Source organism: Populus euphratica, unplaced genomic scaffold, assembly GCF_000495115.2.
Source record: "Populus euphratica unplaced genomic scaffold, PopEup_1.0 scaffold709.1, whole genome shotgun sequence".
In the NCBI taxonomy this organism is placed as follows: Eukaryota; Viridiplantae; Streptophyta; class Magnoliopsida; order Malpighiales; family Salicaceae; genus Populus; species Populus euphratica.
The window spans coordinates 19,454-27,626 of NW_011500577.1; positions in this window are offsets into that span (position 1 = coordinate 19,454).

An 8,173-nucleotide genomic window follows, 5' to 3' on the forward strand; every position below is an offset into this window, starting at 1 on the left:
GCCCCCACATGCCTCAGAATGACAAAATTTAATGACACTACTTACCTCATTGTCAGGAATGCATCTTCGAAATATTTGATCAGGACAATATTTGAATAAATAAGGATCATCCCAATAAAAGTTCTTCACTTCGTTCAAAAACTTTCTTTTATCTTGGGTATTCCAATGAGCTGGCAATTGTCCTGAAACAAGAAAATTGACAATATTAGCAAACCAAGGCATTGTAGAGACAGAAAGTAAAGATTCATCAGGAAAGTAGTCATCGATTGGTGTGATGTCAGTTTTCGAATCTGTTGTCAATCTTGACAAGTGATCTGCGACAACATTTTCGCTGCCTTTCTTATCTTTGATTGTGATATCAAATTCTTGAAGTAATAAAATCCACCGCACCAATCTAGCCTTGGAATCTTTCTTAGAAAGAAGATATTTCAATGCTGCATGATCACTAAAAACAACAACAGGTGAGCCAACAAGATAAGATCTGAATTTTTCACATGCAAATACTACTGCAAGTAATTCTTTTTCAGTGGTGGTAAAATTCATTTGAGCATTATTTAAAGTTTTACTTGCATAGTAAATTACATAAGGTTTCTTATCTTTTCTTTGTCCCAAAACAGCACCTACGGCATAATCACTAGCATCACACATTATTTCAAAAGGTAATGACCAATCGGGAGGTTGAATGATAGGAGCACAAGTAAGCAAGTTTTTAAGTTTAACAAAGGCTTCTCCATAATGTTCAGTCCATTCAAAAATAGTATCCTTTGTTAGAAGGTTACTTAAAGGCTTAGATATTACACTAAAATCTTTGATGAACCTTCTATAAAAACCAGCATGTCCCAGGAATGATCTAACATCTTTAAGAGATTTTGGTGTTGGCAAGTTTGCAATTAACTCAATTTTAGATTTGTCAACCTCAATTCCTTTTGATGAAACAATGTGACCAAGTACAATGCCGTTTGTTACCATAAAATGACATTTTTCCCAATTCAGCACAAGATTCTTCTCTTCACACCTGGTTAAAACCTTTCCTAAATTAGTCAAACAATCATCAAATGAATCGCCAAAAACAGAAAAATCATCCATGAAAATCTCAAGAAAATGTTCAACCATATCGCTAAATATACTAAGCATGCATCTTTGAAATGTGGCTGGTGCATTACATAATCCAAAAGGCATCCTTCGATATGCAAAAGTACCAAATGGACATGTGAAAGTAGTCTTTTCTTGATCTTCCAATGCAATTTCAATTTGGTTGTAACCCGAATAGCCATCTAGGAAACAATAAAATTCATGACCTGCAACTCTTTCTAGGATTTGATCCATGAAAGGTAAAGGAAAATGATCTTTTCTAGTCATTGAATTAAGTTTCCTATAGTCAATGCACATGCGCCAACCAGTAACAGTTCTAGTGGGAATTAACTCATTGTTCTCATTTGTTATCACAGTGACTCCAGACTTCTTAGGTACAACTTGGGTAGGACTTACCCATTTGCTGTCAGAAATAGAATAAATGATTTCATTATCTAGAAGCTTAATGACTTCATTTTTCACTACTTCTTTCATATTAGGATTTAGCCTTCGTTGCATTTCTCTAGAGGGTTTAGCATTTTCCTCTAAATAAATTCTGTGTGTACAAATCAAAGGACTAATTCCTTTTATATCAGCTATGGTCCATCCTAATGCTTTTTTGTGCATTTTCAGAGTTTGTAATAACTTACCTTCTTGATGTGCATTAAGTTTGGAAGAGATTATTACCGGAAAAGTTTCATTTTCTCCCAAAAATGAGTATTTGAGATTGGATGGCAACGGCTTCAAATCAGGTTTTGGTGGTTGAACACTTGAAGGTATGGACTTAATTGGTCGTGGTGGCAATTCCTCAATTTGTGGCCTCCAATTACTTGTCTTTGATTCTTCCTGAAAATAAATCATTTTCAAATCATCAGATTCATCAATCTCAATTTCATTGGAAGTGGTTGGAAATTGATCATGAATTAATTTTTCAGTAAAGTCCACTTCCTGTAAATCATTATCATCTCTAGGTTGCTTGCAAATGTTGAAAATATTCATCTCCAATGTCATGTTTCCAAATGATAGCTTCATCAGTCCATTCTTACAATTAATCAATGCATTAGAAGTTGCAAGAAATGGACGTCCTAAAATAACAGGAAATGAATTCCATACTTCAACAGGTTGTGTGTCCAAGACAATAAAATCCACAAGATAAATGAATTTATCGACTTGTACTAACACATCTTCAATTATTCCTCTAGGCACTTTTATAGATCTATCGGCAAGTAAAAGAGTTATAGAAGTTGGTTTTAACTCACCTAGATTGAGACTCTGAAAAACTGAATATGGAAGTAAATTCACACTAGCACCAAGATCAAGTAAGGCTCTTTCAATTTTATGCTCTCCAATAAAGCAAGAAATTGTAGGACAACCAGGGTCTTTATATTTCAAAGCATTATTGTTTTGAAGAATAGCACTTACTTGTTCGGCTAGAAAGGCTTTCTTTTTCACATTCAGTTTCCTCTTCACAGTGCAGAGATCTTTCAAAAATTTAGCATAGGAAGGAACCTGTTTAATTGCATCCAGCAAAGGTATATTGATCCTTACCTGTTTGAAAATTTCATAAATTTCAGAATTGTGATTGACTTTCCTTTGTTTGGTCATGGCTTGAGGAAATGGAAGTGCTGGCGGTGAATCAGTCGTTTCTTTGCAATTTTCAGATTCATCCCCTTCCTTACCCTCAGAGATTGACTCATCATCTTTCTCATAACCCCTTCCTTACCCTCAGAGATTGATTCATCATCTTTCTCATAAGGTTCAAGAGAGGGTTTTTCAATAACCTTACCACTGCGCAGAGTAGTGACTGATTTGACTTGATCCATGTGTTGGCTTCCGGAACTACTTGCATTTGCATTGTATTGCCCTTTGGGATTTTGTTGTGTTTGAGATGGAAACTTACCTTTCTCTTGGAAACTGAGAGCAGATGTTAATTTAGCAAGAGTATCTTTAAAATCTGTCATGTTTTGAGCAAGTTGAGTATTGATTGTCTCTTGCTTTTCAATGAATGCATGCAATGTTTCCTCAAGATTTCTTCTAGGAGGTGGAGCATAAGGAGGTGCATATCCATGAGAATTTTGGAAATTGTGGTGTGCTTGAAACGGTGGTTGTGAAGTTTGTGCATTGTTGTTCTCACTCTTCCAACTGAAATTTGGGTGATTTCTCCAACCAGGGTTGTATGTTTGGGAGTATGGGTTGTGGTTGGCCCTTTGGAAACTGTTTAAAGCATGGGCTTGTTCATGGAGACATTCCTTAAAAGAAGGCAAGGTTGGACAGTTACTGGTTGAGTGTTCATTTGTTTCACAGATTTGACACACAATGTTTTCAACAGATTTTAATTGACCACTCTTTTTCAATTCTAGTGCCTCGACTTTTCTAGCTAAAGATGCAAACTTGGCTTGAAGGTCATGATCTTCCCTAAGGTTGTACATACCTCCACTAGATGTATGAGGTTGAGTTTTGCTCGGTGCCTCATAAGTACCCGCGGTGTCCCAATTTTGAGCATTTTCAGCTAACAAGTCTAAGTACTCCATTGCTTCATCAGGGTCTTTATCTTTAAAAGTTCCATTGCACATCAATTCAACCATTTGTCTATCTTTAGGTGTTAACCCTTCATAGAAATGTGAAACCAATCTCCATATTTCAAAACCATGATGAGGGCAAGTACTAAGCAAGTCTCGATACCTATCCCAACATTGGTAAAATGTTTCTCCTGGTTTTTGAGTGAAAGTGGTGATTTGTCTTTTGAAAGAATTTGTTCTATGAGATGGGAAAAACTTCTTTAAAAACTGTTGTTGCATTTTATCCCAAACACGAATGGATCCTGGTCTTAAATTTTGTAGCCATGTTTTAGCTTTATCTTTTAATGAAAAAGAAAAAAGTTTTAATCTGATGGTGTTCATGCCACAATTTGAATCATTATATGTGTTGCAGACCTCCTCAAATTCCCTTAAATGCAAGTATGGATTTTCCAATTCTAAACCATGAAAAGAACGTAAAAGTTGAATAATGTCTGGTTTAAAATTAAAATGAGATGCATCAAGGAAAAACTATGCATGATGGTGCACTTGTTCTTGTGGGATTCATGTGGTCTCTAAGTGTTCTAACACGAATATTCTCATCATTCGCATTATAAAGTGATTGATTATCTTATTCGGCTATATTTTCTGAAAATGATGAGGATACCCTATAAAGTCTACCACTTGATGTACATGACCACGCTCTCATGCACGTGTAGGAATAGAATAAAAGAAAGAAGAAAATAAAAGAAGAAGAAATAAGAGACAAGAAACAAAGTTATATACAAGAAAAGTGAAAAGAGAAAATAAAATAACTACTATAATTTATACAAGAACTTACCTCCCCGACAACGGCGCTGAAAACTTGACACGACTAAAAGATTGATGTCTTTTCCCAAGTGCAGAAGTGTCGAAGTAATATATAACCCGACAAGATAGGGGTCGAATCATAGGGAGGTTCATTGTATAAATTATAGATAACAATAATACAACAACAATAATAATAATAATAGTAATAATAACACTAATAATAATAATAATAATAATAATAATAATAATAAAGAAAAAGAAGGAGAAGAAGAAGAAGAAGATGAGAACTCTGAGATGGAATATTAACGTAAGGATTAAACAATGATAACAACAAATGTCAAGGTTAGAGGATCCATTAATGGTATGTCAAATAAGTATAGTATAAACTCTTATTATTCAATTGGAAACCACACACAAAGGAGGTTCCAATCTGATTATAGTCATCTTATTCGATTAATGCTACTACTTGTAAATCTCATCAAGCATTCATGATTATAACTTATGTTAACAACAAATCAAGTTCCTTTCATAGCTCATGTGTCGGTTATACCATACAGTATGGGCTATGAAAGTGTCAAGCATTTGTTGTACCAAGTGTTATACAACATAAACCAAGATTAGTCATTTAACAAGTAAAGTATTAAAGAATCAACAAGATAACAAATACAAAACATGTTAGTATCAAACATTAAAGTCCATATTAAGTTTACACTATACTTATTCTTACACCATTAGTGTAACCTTTTCACCTTGACATAACTAACTTAGCTAGACATAATGAAAGAAAGAAAAATAAATAAACAAAATAAGAACATAAATAAGATAAAAGTTAACTAAGTAAATGAAAGGAAATGAAAGGCATAAACTTGATATTAATGAAAGCAAAGCATAAACATTACAAAAAATACAAAGAGAGAAAGAAAAAGCATGATCTTGATCTTAAAACTAAGATGCCTAAATGCATGGCAAATGCCTCCTTTTATAAGCCAAAATTAGAAACTATTGATTTGATGACTAATTGCTGAATGGGTGACCAACTCTTGACTTAGTGACAATCCTTATCTTCTCTTATCTGCCCAAAACGTCATTGATAATGTCAAAATTAGAGCCACTTGAAAATATAAAAGTTATAGGAAATTGTTTCATCTTTCTTGTGTAATAAATTCAGGTTATTTGGACTTCTAGAACTCCAAATATGGGCCAAATATTGAACAGTGCTCGGGCTGGAAGACAGATTCAAACTTCTTTGTTGTTGCTATAATTTGGACTTGAAAATGGCATTTTTAAGTCTTGGGCTCCATATGAAAGTTATAGGCCTATGTCTTACATTTCCATCCATATAAAGTAGATCTAAATTTGAGATCTACAGCTTCAGATATGACCCAATTACCAAACAGTGTTCCGGTTTGGATTGCACCGACATCTCTTTTCTAAGTTTGGCCTTCTCTTTATCCTTTCAATTTCAGATCTTAAATTCATCAATCAATCCTTTCATTTATGTGATAGGTCTGCATTTAAAATGAACATTTACCATAAATTAAAGGTATTTTATATTATTAGATATATTATTATAAAACATGCTTTAGTTAAGGAGTTATTAGTACTTCAAGTGCAAAATGATGATATAAAACCTTGATAAAAATACACTTTTAAGTACTAATCAGTATCCTATATGGATGGTCGGGTTGAATTAATGATTAGTGACACAATGAAAAGATTAATGTCTTCTCTGAAGTACATGAGTGTCAAAGTAATAAATAACTCGACAAGACCGGGGTCGAATCACAGGGAGGTTAATTATACAAATTATAAATAACAATAATACAACAATAATAGTAATAATAACAACAACAATAATAATAGTAGTAATAACAATAATAACAATAACAATAACAACAACAACAACAACAATAATAATAGCAGTAGTAATAATAAAGAAAAAGAAGGAGAAGAAGAAGAAGAAGATGAGAACTTTGAGATGGAATATTAATGTAACGATTAAACAATGATAATAACAAATGTCAAGGTTAGAGGATCCACTAATGGTATGTCAAACAAGTATAGTATAAACTCGTATTATTCAATTGGAAACCACATACACAGGAGGTTCCAATCAGATTATAGATTGTTAGCATGATTAAACTAGTCATCTTATTTGATTAATGCTAATACTTGTAAATCTCGTCAAGCATTCATGATTATAACTTATGTTAACAACAAATCAAGTTCCTTTCATAGCTCAGGTGTCGGTTATACCATACAGTATGGGCTATGAAAGTGCCAAACATTTGTTGTACCAAATGTTATACAACATAAATCAAGATTAGCCATTTAACAAACAAAGTATTAAAGAATCAACAAGATAACAAATACAAAACATGTTAGTATCAAACATTAAAGTCCATATTAAGTTTACACTATACTTATTCTTACACCATTAGTGTAACCTTTTCACCTTGACATAACTAACTTAGCTAGACATAATGAAAGAAAGAAAAATAAATAAACAAAATAAGAACATAAATAAGATAAAAGTTAACTAAGTAAAGGAAAGGAAATGAAAGGCATAAACTTGATATTAATGAAAGCAAAGCATAAACATTACAAAAAATACAAAGAGAGAAAGGAAGAGCATGATCTTGATCTGAACACCAAGATGCGCAATACAAAAAAATACAAAGAGAGAAAGCAAAAGCATGATCTTGATCTGGAGACCAAGATGCCTAAATGCATGGCAAATGCCTCCTTTTATAAGCCAAAATTAGGAACTATTGATTTGATCACTAATTGATGAGTGGGTGACTAACTCTTGACTTGGTGGCAATCCTTATCTTCTCTTGTCTGCCCAAAATGTTATTGATAACGTCAAAATTGGAGCCACTTGAAAACATGAAAGTTGTAGGAAATTGTCTCAGCTTTCTTGTGTAAACAATTCAGCTCATTTCGACTTCTAGAACTCCAGATATGGCCAAAATATTGAACAGTGCTCGGGCTAGATGACAGATTCGGGCTTCTTTGTTGTAACAACAATTTGGACTTGAAAATGGCCTTTTTAGATCTTGGGCTCCATATGAAAGTTGTAGGCCTATGTCTTACCTTTCCATCCATATAAAGTATACCTAAATATGAGATCTATAGCTCCAGATATGACCCAATTACCGAACAGTATTCTGGTTTGGATTGCACCGACATCTCTTTTCTAAGTTTGACCATCTCTTTATCCTTTCAATTTTAGTTCTTAAATTCATCAATCAATCCTTTCATTTATGTAATAGGCCTACATTTAAAATGAATATTTACCACAAATTAAAGGTATCTTGTATTATTAGATATATTATTATAAAACATGCTTTAGTTAAGGAGTTATTGACACTTCAAGTGCAAAATGATGATATAAAACCTTGATAAAAATACACTTTTAAGTACTAATCAATTAGCTTCAGCTAATGGCGTTCTAAGTCAATAACCGAGTTGTGTTTGATGATTAACCTTGGCTAATGGCATTTTAAATGGATGGTCATATTGTGTTTGATGATTAGCTTTGGTTAATAGCATCATAAGTGGATGACCGAGTTGAATTGATGAATGGCTTTGGCTAACAGCATTCGAAGTGGATGACTGAATTTAAAAGTTAAAGTTAGTTTTTGAAAATAATATGTTCTTGATTACGGTGTTGTGTATGTACAAAAACATATGAAAGAACTTTGACTATTAGATTATAAATGGAAAGTAACGACAATGTTCTTTTAATTAATTATTTTCTTATTATTAATTGT